Source organism: Dasypus novemcinctus, chromosome 2 (assembly GCF_030445035.2).
Source record: "Dasypus novemcinctus isolate mDasNov1 chromosome 2, mDasNov1.1.hap2, whole genome shotgun sequence".
Lineage (NCBI taxonomy): Eukaryota > Metazoa > Chordata > Mammalia > Cingulata > Dasypodidae > Dasypus > Dasypus novemcinctus.
This window is the reverse complement of record NC_080674.1, coordinates 38,116,894-38,138,676: the sequence shown is the minus strand read 5'-3', so window position 1 is coordinate 38,138,676 and position 21,783 is coordinate 38,116,894. Positions and strand designations below refer to the sequence as shown.

At 40.5% G+C, this 21,783-nt stretch overlaps 1 long non-coding RNA gene across 1 annotated transcript; it reads right to left on the bottom strand.

Annotated features, from left to right (window-relative positions):
• Positions 1-13,846: 13,846 nt before the first annotated feature.
• Positions 13,847-19,925, bottom strand: LOC101445120 (uncharacterized). The gene is made up of 3 exons (XR_001118301.4): positions 19,800-19,925; positions 18,439-18,532; positions 13,847-13,938 (listed from the first exon to the last, which is right to left on the bottom strand). It is a non-coding gene; the product is annotated as an uncharacterized lncRNA (long non-coding RNA).
• Positions 19,926-21,783: the final 1,858 nt, after the last annotated feature.

The following is a 21,783-nucleotide window of genomic DNA, read 5'->3' as shown; positions in this document are numbered from 1 at the left end:
AGCGGCGGACGCCGGAGCCGGGCCGGGCTGCGCCGGCGGCGAGCGGGGTCGGGCGGGGCCGAGTCAGGCCGAGCCGGGCCGCGGTAGCGTTTGGAGCCGGGCGGGGCCGGTTCAGGCCCCGGCTGCGGGCCGCGGTAGCGTTTGGAGCCGGGCGGGGCCGGGTCAGGCCGTGGCGGGTACGGAGCCGGGCAGGGCCGGTCCAGGCCGCGGTGGCGGGAGGTGGACGCCGGAGCCGGCTGGGCCGCTGTAGCGAGCGGAGCTGGGCGGAGCCAGGCCAGGCCAACGCAGCGTGAGGAGCCGGGCAGAGCCGGTCCAAGCCTCCGCGGCGGGCGGAGCCGGGCCTGCGGAGGGGTTTCTGTTTTTTTGTTGTTGTTGTTTTTGTTTTTGTTTTTTGTTTTTTTTTTTTAATTTATTTTACTTAATTTTTTTTTTTTTTTTTTTTTTGAGCATCTGCAGTACTGGGGAGTTCGTGGGCCCTGGGTGGCCTATTGGGGGTTTGTGGGAAGGGAGGTGCTTGCAGACCCATTTGGGCAGACAGACGGGGTTTTTAGGGCAAAGCGGGGGGAAGTTGTTGTTTTAGATAGTGTTGCAATTGTGACACGTGTGTACCTGTATCTCTCTTCTCCCTATCCGTTCCCCACCGTTTGCCCATCCTCTTTTTCTTTCTTCCTTTCTTCTTGCCTTTCTTTTTTCTTTATTATAATTAGTTTTTTTTTTTTTTCGGTTTTCTCTTTCCCTCTTGTCCCTCATCTTCCACTTATTTTTACTTTAATTCAAGTATACAATAGGTGCTACAGGGAACACCTCACATTTGCTGGGTTTTCCCATCCTCCACTGCCTCATTTCTGTGTGAACTGATTTAGGCTACCTACACTATCCCCCTTCCCCTGCATCTTGATATCCACTATCATCTACTGTCTCTCCTATATTCCACCCCCCACCTCCCGTTCTTTGATCCACAAAGTGTCTAACTCTTAATTTCTAATACCTTTGTTCTGTTTTCTGTCTATTATCCACTCTTGAAACTATTACCTTTCTTTTCTTTTTCCCTCTCTCATGAAAACAATAGCTGTGTAGTTCATACCATATTCCTCCCAAATTCAGTCATCTACTTCATAAAAGGTACTCTACCTACAGCTATAACTCTATACAATCTACATGAATCTAACCTCCATCCTTCCAGATCTCATATTCTTGCTTTATTAACATACATCACCAATACAACTTTACACTTTTCCCTTGCTTACACAATTGCCTTTCCCCAACACTAATACTTTCCTCTAAAGTGAACTTAACCAACAACAAGTAACTAGAATAGGAAGAAAAAAGTGACAAAGAGAAGATATAACACCTGTGCAAAAATAACAACTAATTAACCTCCAAGAGCAGACAAAGAAGCTAAGGAACTGATTAAATTCGTCAAAATAAAGAGATGACCAGGAAGCAACAAAAATCTACGAACCAAACCAATAATCAGGAAAACATGGCTGAATCCAATCAACAAACCAATAATCACGAAGGGGAGCAAAACTTGGCACAAGCAATGAAAGATCTCAGAACATTTATCACCGACAAATTTGATGCAGTAATGAAAGAGGTTAACAACATGAAGACATCACTTGGAGGGGAAATTGCAGACATACGCAAAAACATAACAGATATGATGGGAATGAACACCACAGTTCAAGAAATCAAAAATACACTTGCAGCAAATATCAGCAGACTAGAAGAGACAGAGCAGAGAATTAGTGATGTGGAAGACAGTACATCAGAAATCAAACAGATAGTAGAAGGGGTCAATAAGAAGATAGAAAAAATCCAATTAGGATTTAGGGACCTGAATGACAATGCAAAACGCTCAAACATACGTATTATAGGCATTCCAGAAGGTGAAGAGAAGGGAAAGGGGTCAGAAAGAGTGTTGCAGGAAATAATGGCTGAAAACTTCCCAAATCTACTGAAAGAGACAGATGTACATATCCAAGAAGCACAGCGCACTCCACAAGTCATAAACCCCAACAGGCCCACCCCAAGACATATACTTGTCAAATTATCCAATGCTCAAGACAAAGAGAAAATCCTAAAAGCAGCAAGAGAAAAGAAAACCATCACATACAAGGGAAGCTCAATTAGATTAAGTGCTGATTTCTCTTCTGAAACCATGGAGGCAAGAAAACAGTGGTATGATATAGTCAAGGTACTAAGGGAAAGAAATTTCCAACCAAGAATACTTTATCCAGCTAAACTAGCATTCAAATATGATGGAGAGTTCAAAATATTTGCAGACAAACAGAAACTGAAAGAGTATACCAACAAGAAACCTCCCCTTCAAGAAATTCTAAAGGGAGTGCTGCAGGAAGAAAGGAAAAAACAGGAAAGGCAAAGTTGGAGGAGAGTATAAGACCAACAACAACAAAAAAAAAGACAAAAAAATATATACAAACAAAATATGACAAACACAAATCCAATCAAAGTATGGCTAACACAAATAAATCCTTGATAGTAATAATACTGAATGTCAATGGATTAAACTCACCTATCAAAAGATTCAGACTGGGACATTGGATAAGGAAATATGACCCATCCATATGCTGTCTACAAGAGACACATCTTAGACCCAGAGACGCATGGAGATTGAAAGTGAAAGGCTGGAAAACAATCATACAAGCTAACAATAACCAAAAAAAGGCAGGAGTAGCTATATTAATATCAGACAAAATAGACTTTAAATGTGAAACAATTGTGAGAGACAAAGAAGGATACTACATTTTAGTCCAAGGGAAAATCTGTCAAGAAGATCGAACAATCATAAATATCTATGCCCCTAACAAGGGTGCCTCTAAATACGTCAGGCAAACGCTGGAAAAACTAAGTGAAAGAATAGATACATCTACAATTAAAGTGGGGGATTTTAATACACCACTATCAACTCTGGACAGAACATCTCAAAAGAGAATCACCAAAGAAACAAAACATCTGAATAGTATATTAGAGGAGCTCGATCTAATAGACATATATAGATCGCTACACCCAAACACAGCAGGATATACATTTTTCTCAAGCGCACATGGATCATTCTCCAAGATAGATCATATGCTAGGCCACAAAGAAAGGCTGAACGAATTCAGAAAGATTGAAATCATACAAAACATTATCTCTGACCACAGTGGAGTCAAGCTGGAGATTTGCAAGGGAAAGAAGCCCAGATTTCACACCACGATTTGGAAATTAAACAACACACTCTTAGAAAAACAGTGGGTCAAAGAGGAAATCTCAAAAGAAATCAATGACTACCTTGAAACAAATGATAATGATAACACAACATACCAAAATTTATGGGATGCAGCAAAAGCAGTACTGAGAGGGAAGTTTATAGCCATAAATTCATATATCAAAAAAGAAGAAAGAGCAAAAATTGAAGAACTAACTGCACATTTGAAGGAATTAGAAAAACAACAACAAAGTAACCCAACAGGAAGAAGAAGGAAGGAAATAACAAAGATAAGAGCAGAACTAAACGAAATAGAAAATAAGAAAGCACTTGAACAGATAAACAAGACCAAGAGCTGGTTTTTTGAGAAGATTAACAAAATTGACAAACCTTTAGCAACACTAACAAAGAAAAAAAGAGAGAAGATGCAAATACACAAAATAAGAAATGAGAAAGGCGATATCACCACTGACCCCACAGAAATAAAGACTATCATAAGAGGATATTTTGAAAAACTATATTCCAACAAAAATGACAATCTAGAGGAAATGGACAAATTCCTAGAAACACATAAACAGCCCATATTGACAAAAGAAGAAATTGATGATCTTAACAAACCAATCACAAGCAGAGAGATAGAATCAGTTATTAAAAATCTCCCAACTAAGAAGAGCCCAGGGCCAGATGGCTTCACAGGTGAATTCTACAAAACATTCCGGAAAGAACTGACACCAATCCTGCTGAAACTATTCCAAACCATCGAAACAGAAAGAACATTACCCAACTCCTTCTATGATGCCAACATTACCCTAGTACCAAAGCCAAACAAAGACATCACAAGAAAGGAAAATTACAGACCAATTTCTCTAATGAACCTAGACGCAAAAATACTTAACAAAATACTTGCTAATCGTATTCAACAACACATTAAACGAATTATACACCACGACCAAGTGGGATTCATCCCAGGTATGCAAGGATGGTTCAACATAAGAAAATCAATCAACGTAATACACCATATAAACAGATTGAAGGAAAAAAATCACATGATTATATCTATTGATGCAGAAAAAGCATTTGACAAAATACAGCACCCTTTCTTGATAAAAACACTCCAAATGATTGGAATACAAGGAAATTTTTTGAACATGATAAAGAGTATATATGAAAAACCTAAAGCCAATATTGTTTACAATGGAGAAATCCTAGACTCCTTCCCTCTAAACTCAGGAACAAGACAAGGATGCCCACTGTCGCCGCTCCTATTTAACATTGTCTTAGAAGTACTTGCTCGAGCACTGAGGCAAGAACCAGAAATAAAAGGCATTCAAATTGGAAAGGAAGAAGTCAAAATTTCATTATTTGCAGATGACATGATCCTATACATAGAAAACCCTGAGAGATCTACAACGAAGATTCTAGAACTCATAAATGAGTTTAGTAAAGTCGCAGGTTATAAGATCAATGCGCAAAAATCAGTAGCATTTCTGTACACCAATAATGAGCAAGATCAGGAGGAAATCAAGAAACAAATACCATTCACAATAGTAAATAAAAAAATCAAATACTTAGGAATAAATTTAACTAAAGAGGTAAAGAACTTATACACTGAGAACTATACAAGATTGTTCAAGGAAATCAAAGAAGACCTAAATAAATGGAAGACTATTCCTTGTTCATGGATAGGAAGACTGAACATTATTAAGATGTCTATCCTACCAAAATTGATCTACACATTCAATGCAATCCCAATAAAAATCAATGCAGCCTTCTTTAAGGAACTAGAAAAACTAACTATGAAATTTATTTGGAAAGGAAAGAGACCCCGAATAGCCAAAGACATACTGAAAAAGAAAAACGAAATTGGAGGAATCACACTACCTGACTTCAAAACATACTATAAAGCTACGGTGGTGAAAACAGCATGGTATTGGCATAAGGAGAGACATATAGACCAATGGAATCGAATTGAAAGCTCTGATATAGAACCTCACATATACAACCACATAATATTCGATAAAGCCACCAAACCCTCTCAACTGGGAGAGAGTGGCCTATTCAACAAATGGTGTCTGGAAAACTGGATAGCCATATGTAGAAGAATGAAAGAGGATTACCATCTCACACCTTATACAAAGATTAACTCAAGATGGATCAAAGACCTAAATATAAGAGCCAAGACCATAAAAACCTTAGAAAGCAGTGTAGGGAAACATCTACAGGACCTTGTAATAGGTAATGGATTTATGAATATCTCACCAAAAGCACGAGCAGCAAAAGAACTAATAGATAAATGGGACTTCCTCAAAATTAAAGCCTTCTGCACCTCAAAGGAGTTTGTCAAGAAAGTAAAAAGGGAGCCCACACAGTGGGAGAAAATATTTGGCAATCATATATCTGATAAGAAACTTATAACTTGCATATATAAAGAACTCCTATATCTTGAAAATAAAAAGATAAACAACCCATTTAAAAAATGGGAAAAAGACTTAAACAGACACTTCTCCGAAGAAGAAATACAAATGGCAAGAAAGCACATGAAAAAATGTTCCAAATCTCTAGCTATCAGGGAAATGCAAATCAAAACCACAATGAGATACCATCTTACACCCATAAGATTGGCAGCTATGAAAAAAACAGAAGAATACAAGTGCTGGAGAGGATGTGAAGGAAGGGGAACACTCATCCACTGCTGGTGGGAATGCAGAAGGATCCAACCATTCTGGAGAACAGTATGGCGGTTTCTCAAAAAACTAGCCATAGATTTGCCATATGACCCAGCAATACCACTGCTGGGAATATACCCAGCAGAACTGAAAACAAGAACACAAACCAATATATGTACACCAATGTTCATAGCAGCATTGTTCACTATTGCCAAAAGTTGGAATCAACCCAAATGCCCATCAACAGACGAGTGGATCAATAAAATGTGGTATATACACACAATGGAATACTACTCGGCTGTAAGAACAAACACACTACAAACACATGTGATAACATGGATGAATCTTGAGAACCTTATGTTGAGTGAAGCAACCCAGACATTGAAGGACAAATACTACATGACCTCAATGATATGAAATAAACAAGCTGCCCTAGATAGCAAGAGACTGAACGATAGGCTTGCAGGAAATCGGAGGGTGGAGGAAGGATATGAGCCGATGTCTGCAGGGGTGGAATTTAAGACGAGATGGTGGTAAGTATGAACACAAAGAAGAGATAAAAGGGGGGTAAGGGGTTGCCTTTGCTTGGGGCTTTGCGGGTTTGAGGGTGGCTGGGGAGGGACGGATGGGTAACGTTGCCCAAAAGTGGGGGGAGGGAGGGGTAGCATACGAACCAGGAGAGGATCAGGTGTGGGTGGAGAGTAAAATGCCGAGAAAATCATATCAAAATATAATAAAGAGGGTTACCTGTTTAGAATGCTCGGAGGGGAGGGTCTGATGCAGGACGGGCTCCTGGGGAATGTCTAAATGCTCATTCTGCCAGAGTGGGTGACACCATGGGGTAGAAACCCAAGTAGTGAGAGTGGGGGTGGACCCACATCCTGGGGAGGACTAATGCCATCCAATAGAGGGAACTGTATCCCTCGAGAGAAAGGGTGGCTCCCAGGGCATTGGGGCAGTTGAGCAAGTTAGGCCCTGAACACTATTCCATCTATCTCTGGAAGTGGCTCCTCAGGAAACGGAGGTTGGCTATCACTGAGGGCACCAAGGTGGAAGGGAAAATGGACATTAAATGTGTGGAACCAAAGTAAATGGGGGGTAAGAGAGGAGTTTCTTGAGAGTACACAAAGATGGATATAAAACATGTAATATTACACCATAACATATAGGAGATGACAGACTGATAATGTAAACCATAATGTAAAACATAGGATAACTAAAAATGTAAAGAACTGTGTATCCTAAAGTATGCACCATAATGTAAGCACAGATGTCACCTTGTTAGAAAGCTAATGTCTCAGACTCTGTACATCACTTTAAGTAAATATGATATGAATAGGGCGTAAGAGTATCACTGTGGAAGAGAAAAGGTTTTCTGGTGGATGTGTGGGAGTGCTGTATATTATATATATACATTGCTGTGGTCTAGGACTCCTGTGAAGAAAAGCTGAATAATTAGGGGGGGGGGGGGGGAAAATAGGATGTGGAATTTTTTCAAGTCAACATTCTTTATCTAAGTTCTTTATCTAACTTTATCCAAGTTCTTTATCTATCCTTTAAACTCATCGCTATATGCCATTCCCTAGTAAGGGACCATGACATTATATTGGGCTTCAAATTTCGGGGAGTTCTGGATCACAGAGTGTTTCAACAATGGCAATGGAGGGATACTGGTATGGGATACCAATGACAGGTGATATATGACTGACAGGGAGCTGTACAGAACATATGTCCAGGGTGCATGGTAATGTTTGGATATACTCATAGTGGCAACAATTAAAAACCACAGTAGGGGGGGTACTGGGTTCCTGGCCAGTGGTGCTCTGTCGTGGTCCCTAGGGGAGCAGCGACAGTCTCCCAGGTACAGTGGTGGGGACCGGGAGGGAGTGAGGGTTCAACAGTGAGCCCCAGATGCTAATGACTATGCTTGTGAGCTGATAAACCCAAAATAAGAACAAGGCCTAGAGCAACTTTGTGCCTGGGAATTTCCTTCTGTCAGCCTTCATGTTACTCAAATGTGGCCAGTCTCGAAGCCAAACTCAGCATGTAAATGCAATGCCTTCCCCCCAGCGCGGGACATGACACCCGGGGATGAGCCTCCCTGGCAACGAGGGACCACTATCAACTACCAACTGATGATGCAACTGGAAAATGACCTTATACGGAAGGTTCAATGCGGATCAGCAGAATATCCATGTCTACATAAAATACCATGACTTTAAAATGCTGTTTGACCTAAAGTAAGGGGGAAATGGAAAGGAGAAATGAGTTTATATGGCTACGAGTTTCTAAAAAAGAGTCTGGAGGCTGGCAGAAGGTTTGCCCTCATGCACAACTGAGCAGAGTCAGAGAGACAGATAAAGCAGATACAACCCCCAGATATTGGTTCCTTTGAGGGCTAAAGAGACCCATGGGAGTTATGGTCATGGCCGATGGGGTTAACTACCAGGGCAGATGGCCCCTCTTTGGAAATGGTGTTTATGTGTGATGAATCTGGACTCAGATGGGATCTCCCTTCATAAGACTTTCATGCTAATGTGCTGGAGGTGCAGTTAATGTTGGGGTTTAAGATATATTTAGGGGATTTGAATCTCTGGACTGACAATGTGATAGCCAGATCCTGAGCCTCAACAGACTCCAGCACCTACAATCTGATTTATTGGACTTACCACACTCAGCTAAGATGGAGGTGAAGAAGGACAACCACCACACCATGGAGCCTAGAGTGATTACAACTGAAAATGGGAGGATTGCATCCAGCATCCAGGTGGAATCTGACCCTCCTCTTGACATAGAGGTGCAATGGACACAACCAATCCAATGTCCACATAGCAGAGGTGGCATTGGATTGGGAAAAGTGGACATAATGGACAAAGGGTATGGGGAAAGGCAGGAAGAGATGAGAGGTGGAGGCGTCTTTGGGACATGGAGCTGCCCTGGATGGTGCTTCAGAGGTAATCACCAGACATTGTAAATCCTCACAGGGCCCACTTGATGGAATAGAGGAGAGTATGGGCCATGATGTGAACCAATGTATATGAGGTGCAGAGGTGCCCAAAGATGTACTTACCAAATCCAATGGATGTGTCATGATGATGGGAACGAGTGTTGTTGGGGGGGGGGAGAAGGGGGGGTGGGGGAGTGGGGTTGAATGGGACCTCACATATATATTTTTAATGTAATATTATTACAAAGTCAATAAAAAATAAAAAAATTAAAAAAAACAAAACAAAAAAACAAGTAATGGCAATTTTGCATGATGTGTACTCTTAAAAGGGAATAATAAGGCACTGTGGAGAGTTCACTGAAGGGATCCATAGCATCACCATCTGAAGTGACATTCATAGTGCACTTACTACATGCTGGCACTATGCCATTGCTTGGTAATTATCATCTTATTTAATACTTGCCCATGCTTATGAAATCCATAGATGAGGCAAGTGAAACACCAAGAGGTTAGCTAACCTATCCAATTCACAAAGGAAGGTGCAACTTGAACTCAACCATGCGTTCTAGTTCAAGTCCACATTCAAGTGCCACCTAGGTCAATTTTAACCTTTCTAAAAAAAAATTCAAACTTTTTTTTTCTAAAGTAATCATAGTTTCATCTGTTTGAGCTCTAGAAAGGGACAGATTAATTATTGGCTTCAAATAAAATATACCACAATTGCTGAACAGAATTTATTTCAAAACAGAAATAGATCCCACAGGAAGCTTAAGAAAATGTGACGAGTTGTTCCCTCCCTTGAGTCAAAGGATTTGGCTGCTGTGCTCATCTCTGTCACACAGATAGAAGGGTTTGATGCAATCAAGAAGGTAGAAATCACCAAATCATTATGACCACAGAGTACCTTCTAGATGCAGCCTTTGTGTCACATCACTGTAGAAACATCTAAGCTTCAACCATATTAAAATGTTCCCACTAGGAGACTGGTTCAGAAGAGGCAAGCTCATAACAGTGCAGTGATATAAGTTTCCTCATGTCTTTCCAGCCTCCCTTAAGTTTCATTCTTCACAATCTTTTTTTTTTAATTTCCATCCCCATTCTCACTGATGATGGTACTTTTATATCAGACATTATTGTTTGCTTTTGTGGTCTATGGTTTTCTTCAGGACCTTAAATAGGAAGCTGGAATATTGCTAGTGATTGAGAATTAAAGAGGGGTAGCAAAAGTATTTGAGAAATAAGTAGCACCATTTTGCTTGTTTTGCTTCACAGTTTAGAAAAGGAAATTACATTTCTGTTGAAAATAAATGTGGCCATATTGTAAACCAGGCCATTTCTATTCTGGTCTTCAATTGAAACTGTCTTTATGGCAGACAGTACACACAAAGTCCTTTCTTAAATCAGCTTCTGGCAATCTACTAGAACATTTATCCCATTTCCAATACGTTTTGCTTACATATACCCTACTTCATAAATTTCTTTCTTCATGTGCAGCTCTTACCTGTATGTTATAGATCCACTCAAAATTCATGAATATTTTTAAATGTTTGTTCCCTAATAAGCATCTGTAAAGATAACTGACAATCACTCTAATTTCCCATTATGATTCATATCTGAAGTAACTCTCTGTAAGTTCTTTATATGTAAAGTTATTTTTATAAAAAGTCATTATTTATTTTAATTCTTTTTTATCAAAACATCTTTTGACTTTTACCCAAAAACCCACATCCATCTCAAAGATTTTAGAATCCAAGGATTTTAGAAATATATATTCTATAAAGTCTGAAAATGTTAAATGAAAGCTAAAATGACTTTTTACAGCTGTTGAGGAAATTATATAACTCCATCCAAGTAAATATTACACAACTATTTTGGAGACATAATGTGAATTTTTGAAATAATATCTTAAAGTCAAATGCTTTCTCTTTCCCAAGAAAGAGGTGAAGGACCTTATGGAACAGCAGCTTCTCATCGGTTGTGTCAGAGCTACAAAAGAGGGTGAACACAGATAGAGCAATCCAAGTGGAATGGAGAGCTCAGTGACAGGGGATGATAAGAGTGTGTTAAATGAGGACATTAAAAAAATAATAAAACTTCTTTTATAGAGCAAAAGGAAGGTAAGAAAACAAATAGAATAAGAACATTACAAATAGCTACCCTCTAAGGACTACATTCTTCTCAAAAGTGCATGTTTTCACTCAATCATCATAACAAACCTGTGAAACTCAGAAAACTAGTCAATTTATGCTATAAGTGGAGAAGATGTTGAAGCGGGGAAAACTAAAGGGGAACAAACTAAGAAGAAGCAAAGGTAAAAGACCATGTGGGAGTGGAAAGGGAAGGAAATGGGATGGACAAGGAGGGTGACCTCTAGGTTGTTATTCACAGGGAATGACTAAAAAAAAAAGTCAATGAGTTCCTGGATGAGGAAATAGAGAGGGAAACTTCCTGAAGACCAAGGCATTAGAAGGACAACTTTTAGGCAAAGGCGTGGTGTCCCTCTATTTTGCTGAATTATACAACAAGGTCTTTCCTCTCATGTCCCACCTCCCAAGCCCTGTCCTCTGCCCTCAGTATGCCCTGAGAACAGCGGTGAGCCTGACCGCTCTCACCAGCCCACCTAGCCAGCTCTTGAAGGCAATGAGCTTCAGAGCGGGGAGTGGCAGGGGAAAAGCCATGGCCGGCTCTCTCAGCGATTATAAACAGAAGACTCAAAATTAGAAGACTTGGGTTTTGGTCCCCATTCTAAAACTCAGGTGACCTTGGGTAAGTTGATCCCCCTCTCAGATCCTTTATTTCTTCATATGATAATGTGGGCTTAGGAACAGACATTCTCAGAGGTCCATTCCAGCTTCTAATATGACACGCTTTCTAGCATGTTTTAATGGATGTTAGCATGCTTTTTTTTTTTAGATTTTTTAAAATTTATTTCTCTACCCTTCCCCCCTCCCCCCCCGCCCCCAGTTGTCTGTTCTCGGTGTGCATTTGCTGTGTGTTCTTCTGTGTCCACTTGTATTCTTGTCAGCAGCACCAGGAATCTGTGTCTCTTTTTGTTGCATCATCTTGTTGTTAGCCCTCCGTGTATGTGGTGCCACCCTGGATAGGCTGCACTTTTTTCACGCTGGGTGGCTCTCCTTACAGGGCACACCCCTTGCGCATGGGGCTCCCCTACACGGGAGATACCCCTGCATGGCAGGGCACTCCTTGCACACATGAGCACAGCACTGGGCCAGCTCATCACATGGGTCAGGAGGCCCTGGGTTTGAACCCTGGACCTACCATGTGGTAGGCGAATGCTCTATCCATTGAGCCAAACCCACTTCCCATTAGCATGCTTTTCACAAATATAAGTTACTATGATTGAGTCATTTGACGAGATTCCAGTTTCTCACTCTAGACTAGTATAGCTTTCACTCTGAATGGGGTAAGCTTAGGCAGTGTGATGGGGAGATTCCTATCCCAAACAGGCGGTTTTGCTGTTTCCAAGCAGGAACAGTGGGGCCTGTCTGGCCACGATAGCCATCCAGCATAACTATGAGGGACAGACTTCACTACAGAGAGATGCTCCCAGTTCAGCAATAGTCTATTGGCCACAGCTGAGCACTTGTTTTAAATTAACTTCACAAAGCCTGTTAACTGAGGCCTAATTAAACATGGGCAATTTCTTAGAAAAACAATAAAAACATCATTCAGCAATACCGTCTCCTCATTGCAGAAAGCTTTAATAGACAGGACTTGCAAAGCAGGGGAAATCTTTCCCTTATGTGCACATTAACTTCAGAAATAGCTCACCAAGAACTAAACCTTGTGGAGAGTCTTCGATGGAACTGTTATTCTTTCCATGCAGTGCTGAAGAACATGAGGTGTTGAAGTTCTTTTCTCTGAAGTTGGGAGTGAACAAAAATAAAAACAAAATTTGTTTTATTTATCACAGCAGCTCGATGATAGAAGATATTCACACCACAAAATAACACATATAATTCAAATGTCTCCAATTCTTTCTAAACCCCCTTTTCAATTCTGTAAGCCTTCCTTTTACATTTCTAGGCATTTGGTGGGGTTTTTCCTGACACCAGATATTTCTGGAACATCAGTGCTTCTGACAAATTTAAAATAGTCCCTCTCTGATTTTGATACTTAAGATTCTAAATATAAAGCAAATGACCATCACCATCCCTAGGTTCCCAAGAATGGCATGTAGAGAGAACTTGTCAGATGAATTCTCAGATTTTCCTGTTAGGCTGTACTGAATGCTTCTCTTAACCTTAAGTCGCTAGGATATTCAACATTTTATGTTGTAGTTATAAAAGTTTCAACTGAAGCTGATTCTGTAGTAAATAAGAAAGTAAATTCACCATCCATTAGGCACTGAGGGGTAATCTACCCTTCCTTAAAATAGAATTTGGTGGGATAGTTAACTCTCCTCTTGGTGGTTCCACAAAATTGAGGCAGGTCCCATAAAACTGATTGTAATTTCTTTTACCTCAGTTCAATACCTGATCAAATAAAGATATCATCTCTTTGTCCCCAAAACTGGTATGGGCCCTAGATTTGGGATATTTGAGGAGAGGAAGCAGGCCGAGGTATGGTTAACCTCTGTGGCCAGCCCGGGGCAGCTGTAAGGTGCCACAGCTGCCCGGGAGGGGTGGCGGGAATGGGTGACTACGCCCACCGCCTGGTACGGGTGACTCCGCCCTCACATTGCCCCCGGCTACGCCCCCTCGCCGGCCCACCTCTGCCCCGTCTCCACCCACTAGTCTGCAGCGCTGCATCTCCTGGCCATATAAGGGTATTCTGCCCGTGCTCACCAATCCGCTCTCACCCCATGCTAGCCCCACCCCTGTTCCCTCGGGCTTATATTGCCAAGCACTTCCTCATTAAATCAGACCTGCGCCATCAGCCTCATCTCTGAGTGGGTTCTTCCCCTCGTCGTTACTTGCCTGCGGCCCCTCTGCAGACTCCTCACCCAGCGAGCCTCGACCTCAGATATTGAATATTTTTCCAGTGAACATTTACCATTTGCTGCTCTTGTCATGGATAGGGAGTTTCCTATGAAAGTATATGAAGACTAAAGAGAGTAGACAGGTTCCATGCAAATTCTCAACAAGGCTGACCTAAACATAGAGAGGAGGAAGATGAGATGAGGACTATAGTAGGACTCAGATCTGATTTGATATCCTGTAGTCAATGGTAGATCTCATCTGGACTCCTACTTTAAAATCTGTGTCCCTGAAAATGAGTGGATATGGGTCTCTGAGCCTCTTACAGGATCCATCAGTTCAGGAGGTGTGTTTCCATGCACTAGTTTTTACTGAAAGGTAAAAATACAAGGTAAACCACACTGGGATTGTCATCGATACCTACATTTGCATTTTTGTTTCCTTGTTTTGATCTTGCTTTTTATAAACAATTTATTGTTTTGGAATTTTTATCCATCTGACTTTCCAACACTAGAATTGATGAAAGTGTTTCTGGCTATTTATACATCATTTGGCATAACTCCTCACTTGGAGCAAGACCATATCTTCTCATTTTGTGCAGTTCGTTGCCATCCCACATTTTCAGAAGGAAATCTAAAGGCTACTTAACTACTCAGTCCTCTTAACCCATGAGGCTACACAAGAACCACTGTCAAGCCTCAAGAGTCCTGAAAAAAGAAAAATGCACTCATAGCGTAGCAAATATCCAAGCTTTCAACTCATTATAGTTGATCATCAGGTCATACCAAGTCATTAGAGATGCATAAACTTCCTTTACATATAGTTTTTAAAAGAAAAAAATTGTAAAATATCTTCAGTCTGCATAATGCCAACATACACTAGTGTAACTATTTCTTACAGTATCATTCCTATGAAATAGAGGAGCAGAACAATGACACAAATCTATGGATTTATGTCCAGGGAGGTTGTCAATCCATGATAATGTTCATCAAGAATGTGAAATAAAATGAAAATTTGTCTCCTAATCGCTTAAGTGAAATACCTATAGCCCAATTTTCTACATCACCTATGAAAATAAAGTTTGTTACTTCTCCGGATCATACTCTTTGTGGTAGGAAGCTGCCATATGGTCCCAATGATCCTCACCTCCTGGTGTTCACACTGTTGGGTAGTCCCCTCTACATTGTCCACTTGGTCTAAGTCACCAATAGGATACAGCAGAAGTAATGGTGTGTTACTTCTGAGGATAGGCCATAAAGGATACTGTGACTTCTGCTTCATGCCCTTTTTCTTATACTACTTGCTATGGAGGAAGCTGAAGACCATTTTGGGAAGACACTCAAACTTCCTTAAGGAGAGACCCACATGTAACAAGTAAATGGATTCAGCATCCCTTGAAGAATTGAGACACTTTGCTGACAGCCACATGAGTGAGCTTGGAAGCAGATCCTTTGGCCCAAGTCAATTCTTTAGATGTCTTTAGCTAAAGTCTCAGTCAATATCTCAATCACAACCTCATGAGAGACCTTGAGCCAGAACCACCCAGGTGAGCTGCTCCTAAATTCTTGACTCACAGAAACCATGAGATAACCAATATATATTGTTTTAAGCCACTAAATTTTGGGACCATTTGTCTTTAAGCAATAGGTAAACTAATATACTCTCTTTCACAGGCTTAAATGGTTTAAGAGTGGAGCTTTATCATTTATTTCCCAAGCCCTATCTGTTCAAAGTAACTTCTTACATCTTTTAAGGTGTGAGTTCAGGAATTTCTCTAACCAATTCAAATAAAATATAAGATATAATTTAAGGATATATTGCTGAAAAAGACTTCACAGTCTCATTAACTGTAGAGACTCTTTCACAATGCTTTTCCTTGAGGATTGAGTACACACACCCTTGCACAAATATATGACTGTAATTCATTGACATGTTGATACAAATCTTATCAACATGCTAAACTGGGATTGAAATAAAAATAAAAGACCATGGAAGTCATTCTACATTCTTCATCAGATAAAACAAAATCACCTCAAGAGATTCTTCATTATGCTTTAATTATTTAAAGTGGAAAAATCTCTGTACTTTCTCTCCACAGATTATTAGCACCTAGAAAACTGAGTGTGAAGCATTCTTCAGTACCAATTTTCTCCTCTGAGAGGCAAATGCTGTTTGCACATGACTCATTTGCTGTCACATCTCCCTGGTAAATCCTCATGGTAGTTAAATATATTGACTCCCAAGAAAGTTTCTGTATTAGTCTGCCAAAGGGGTGCTGATGCAAAGTACCAGAAATCTGTTGGCTTTTATAGAAGGTATTTACTTGAGGTAAAAGCTTACAGTTACAAAGCCCTAAAGAGTCCTATTCAAGGCTGCTTTCTCACCAAAGTTAGCTGCCATGTGTTGAAGGAAGATGGTGAGCAATTGCTGCCTGGTCTCTCCTTCCTTCTTCCTGTTAAGTCTCCGTGGTCCCAGCTTCTTCCAATCTCAGCTATAGGCTGGCATAGGGCTTGTTTCTCAGGACTTCCTCTATCAATCTGTTATAAGGCTCATTTCTTTCCTGGCTTTCTCAGATGCAAACTATCAGGCAAATGGCTCAGCTCTCTCTGGGGTCCAGGGTCAAACATGACAGAGCTCTCTGCTCGTCTATGTGTCTTCTTGAGTGACTTTCCATTTATATTAGCCCACCAAGGGGGCGGGACCTCAACTCTGAGTCACATCTTACTGACATGGTAGAATTAAAGCCCTAATCCTAACAGGTAATTTAATCAAGATATGTCAGCTGAATCTAATGCATTCAAAGGGTATCATACCTAGAAGAATAGATTAGTTTATAAACATAATCTCTCTTGTTGGGATTCACAAATAATCTCAAACTGCCACAGGTTCTGAGGTTGAAAATCTGCTCATGCATCTTGCAGTGTTTACCTAATATGCTGAGAATGCTAGATTCCCACTCACTTAAGAAATTCCCAGGTGATAAGCTTGGCTTCTGGCCTCCACTTTTAATCCTCCATACTTACTTTTAGCCTGAAATCCTCTACTCAACAAAGTCAAATTTACCATCTCTATTGTCAAAGCAGCTTTCAACCACGGGCCAATGACTTGAGGAATGGCCCAATAAAATCCTCTGTGTGCCTGGGTTATTTACGGAAAAAAAAATTTGGCTGGGGTTAAATCATGTGCTAAGCTTTCTTGTGACTTTGTGAAATAATTCTCTAATGAAAACTGATGACTATACCAGTAATAAGAAAAAGTGAAACTTATTCTCATGTGTTTTCTTTGCTAATTCAAAATGCTAGTAACTGTAATAGGTTATGTAATTTGGGCTCCAATAATTCTTCTTTATTCAGAATTTTCTTCTCGACAAATGAACCGGTCAATAATGGATGAAGGCAAGGAAGCTGAGCTTACCTATAACATATCTCTGGTCCAGAAAGTATACATCCAGGATGCATTAATGATCTCTAAATGCAGTCCTGGCACATGCTTGGCCAAGAACGGAAGGAAAAGCCTTGTGCCTTTCAATAGTCTCTAAGGTCTCTAATTAAGACAATGGGCATTGACGGGTTTTATCTTGCAGAGCTTCAATTTTAAATTTTAGATTGTTTCTAAGTTTTATCTTAATTATATGCGAGGGACTTCCCACAACAACTTTTCCCATGAACTTATTTATTCATTTTGCATCTATTTTATGGGCAGAGATCATCTTATTAAGTTTTTTAATATCTTGATCCTTCAAGAATTAATTTCCCCTAGAGTTTCATCAATCCAAGTTCAGATTCCAGTGAATGCAATTTAAAAAAAAAAATACATATACTATTGGTGAAGATTCCACCAAAGGCTTATAGATTTCTAATTATGAGACTCCAGTGTGAACATGTACTCAGATGCCATGAGCTAGACTCAACAGCACTCCCCAATAGGATCGACTGCAAGGATGTTCTATTTCTGTACCATCCAGTACAGTAGAAACTAGCCACATGTGGTTTTGGGGCCCGTAAAACAGAGCGAGTGCAACTGGAGACCTGAATTTTTAACTTTATTTTATTTGAATTAATTTAAATTTGGCTACCATATTGGACAGCTCAGATGGAGTCTCAATAACTAGCATTTTCTGCCTTCTGAATTAGAGGCATCTGGATGCTGAAATAAGTGGAATAAGATTTCATCTAGCAATCTCTAGTTTTGAGTCCCTAAGCTCTGGGGAAAAGTGTCCCAACATCTACGTAAACTAAGTAGACAAATCTTTTTGTTTCTCAGCAATGTGACTTGCTCATGCATTTTGAAATCCTGCTACATTTTTTCCCACCACCTGCTGGAGTTGCTCACATGGGGCCCCAGAGAGCAAGCACTTAAGCATACTGTTAGTAAAGAATAAATGCACACTTTTTAAATTGTTGCCTATAGCAAGATGCCTATTGTCAGGATCCATATTTTGTGCTTTCATATTTCAATACTCTGATCTTTTACACAGTTTAATATTTCAAATGGTGCCAATAGGTCTAATTGTGTTTTGTTGTTTTGTTTTGGTTTTGGTTTTATATCGTAAACAGAGATTCAAATATATACTTATACACCAAAGTTCATAGCAGCAATATTTACAGTAGCCAAAAGTTGTAAGCACTCCAGATCCCCATCAACAGATGAATGGATAAACAAATGGATACTCACACTAGAACGTCATTCACCTGTACGTAGGGAAGACTCATGCTACAACAGGGATGAACACTGAAACATGCTTGGAGAACTGGATGTCCACATCCATCTAGAAGAAAGGCAGAGGATCACCATCTCACACACTACACAAAAATTAACAGGAGATGGATCAAATCTCTAAATATAAGAGCCAAGACCATAAAACTCCTAGAGGATAATGTAGGGAAGCATCTACAAGATCTTGTAGTAGGAGGTGGTTTCATAAATTTTGCACCCAAAACATGGGCAATGAAAGAAAAAATAGATAAATGAGACGTCCTCAAAATTAAAAAACCTTTGTACTTGAAAGGAGTTTGTCAAGAAAGTGAAAAAACAGCCTACTCAATGGGAGAAAACATTTTGTAACCATATATCCGATACCGGCCTAATAGCCAGCATATATAAAGAAATCCTAGATCTCAAAAATAAAAAGACAACCCATTTAAAAAATGGGCAAGAGATTTGAATAGAAACTTCTCTAAAGAAATACAAATGGCTAAAAAGCACGTGAAAATATGCTCAACATAATAGCTCAAAATAGCTCACTAGCTATTAGGGAAACGCAAATGAAAAGTACAATGAGATATCATTTATACCTATTTGACTGGCAGGTATTAAGAAAACAGAGGGCTACAAGTGTTGGAGAGGATGTGGAGGAAAGGAAACACTCATCCACTGCTGTGGAAATGTAGAATGGTGCAGCCATTGTGGAGGAGAGTTTGGCGGTTCCTCGGGAAGCTGACTATAGAACTGCCATAGAATCCAGCAATCCCACTGCTGGGTATATACCCAGAAAAATTGAAAGTAAGGACAGTAGCAGATATATGTGCACCAATGTTCACAGAAGCATTATTCACTATTGCCAAAAGTTGGAAGCAACCCAGGTATCCATCAACAGATGAATAGATAAGCAAACTGAGGTATATATAATACAGACAATGAAATATTACTCAGCTGTAAAAAGGAAAAAGGCATTAACACTTGGCATAACATGGATGAATCTTGAAGACATTGAGTGGAGTAAGCCACTGTCCATCACTTAAGGACAAATATTACATAATCTCACTGATATGACTTAAGCAAATTGAGCAGACTCACAGAGCTAAGTTCTAATTGTTTTAAGGAAACACATGTTGATAAACAATATTTCAAGTTTGCATTACAAATTAGACATTCCTGGGTTACCATTCCCATTTACAAAGGGCTATTTTCACTCCTTTAAAAACACTTCGGAAGAAGAGACATCTAAAGAGATGATGACCCTCTCCAGTACAGGTTTCGGGATCGCTGGCAAAAGCCTGACTCACAGAGGCTTTGATGGAAGATGTTTTACTCACATAGAGAAGATAGAGAGCAAGGTGAGTTTCACTAGTGGGCATCAGTTTCCCAGAGCCAGCGGGTTCCGATCCGTGATGCAGGAGCTGTTATACACACAGAGCCCCTCTCTTCTGTTTGTCGTGTGCTGCCGCGGTGGAGAAATTCCTTTCTCTCCCCACAAGGGACAGATATACCACCACACTGTGAGCTGAACGTTGAAAACATGAGCACCAGAGTCAGACTGTCTCCAGTGAATGTTTACATATGCTCAGGACAACAAGGGAAGGAATGCACTGGCAGTCCCTTATCTTTTAGGGGATTGTGCTTTATCCCAGGAGGCTGGCACACCAGGTCCTGAGCACAGGATGTGTTTGTGGGTCCCAGGGAAAGACAGCAGGCTGTGCTAGGACTGCCCCCACCACCACCACCACAGTATAAATGTCACATTCAAATGTTTACCAAATCTAGTTTGTTTGTTCAATGCACTAGGGTGCTGAGTAACTTAATTAATTAATTGTTGCATCTGCCTACTAAGAGCAATCCAAAGAAGAGATAAAGAAGTCCTTAAATTATAATGTACCGATGAACAAGAATATGTTTAGAGTCCCAAAAATTCACACATCTTCATAGAAGCATAACATTTAAAATGATGAAGTCTTGCGTTGACCACATAGTTAGCTGGAGAAAGAGATCTTCAAAAGGCCGGAATAACACATCGGTGGATGGAACACCCTCTTCTGCCCTGCTTCAGAATGGAATTTCATTATTAAGGAGAGGGGATAACATTTGAATGGTGTTCTTCCTTCCTTGACTCTCAGGAGCTGCCTGGTGTCTCACTTCCCCTCATCTTTCTTGCCTTTCGCAGACTCAGGCCATGGGCAGCCAGGAGCCCGGGAAACCAATAAAGAATCCCTTTCTTACAGAAGCTCGGTCTTCTGCTTCATTTAAGTTGCTGGTACCTCCTCCCCAGACCCGTGCCTAGGGCCTGGCTTTGGTTCCCTTATCATCTGGCTTGACTTCATTTCTGCCCAAGATCTTTGGTCTGGATTCCAACACTGTGTTAATTATGAATCCCAGAAAATATGTGTTCATCTTAAGCCCTTCCTGTGGCTATGAACCCATTGTAAACAGAAGGTATTGAAGACATTATTTTTAGTTAAGGTGTCTGATTCAAGATGTTTCTTAATCTTATTACTGGAGATCTTACTGAGAAGGCCCCAGAGAGAAAGCTACTAGGAACGGGTAGAAGCTGCAAGTAAACAGAACCTGGGATCTGGAAGAAAAAGGAAAAGACACTGCCAAGTGCACTGCTCTATGCCAGAAAAGCCAGGGCCCCAGGGATTGCTAGCAACCAGCCCCAGAACACCAGTCTTAGGGGAGAAAACCTTGTCTTGCCAATGCCTCGGTTTTCTACTTCTCTTAGTCTCAAAACTGTGTGCCAATCCCATTGTTTAAGCCAGCCCCTTCTATGGTGTTTGTTTCAGCAGCTGCTAAACTAATCCCCTGTCCCTTCAGTCTCCAGAGTCCTGGCACAATCTTGTCTTATCAGATACAAGATGTTTCCTGCCTGGATTATTTTCTCTACCTGTTCCTTCATGCCTTAGTTGAAGTTCATGGACGTGAATCTTTTCCCACTTTGACTTGTACTTCTATATTTACTCTCCTGCCTTATTTTTGTTTGTTTGTTTTGGATGAAGAAAACCTGAAATCCAAAAGCAAAATGAGGTTCAGAGAGATAAAGTGATCTCCCTGACCTGAAGTCACATAGCAAGCAAAGGGCAGATCCCTGGGTTTGTGTTCTCCTCTGCCTCCCACTGTGGCTTCTGCCCCTAAGACCTGACAAGCCACTCCCTATAGTGCACCCAGTTCTCCCAACTGGCAGCTCAGCATGCCATCTTCCCACTTTGTGCTCACTTGAGTAAATATAAAATGTGAAAAAAAAAAAGAGAAAACTACAGACCCAGGGACTACCTAAAAACTGCAAAACATAGTGAGAAAAATCAG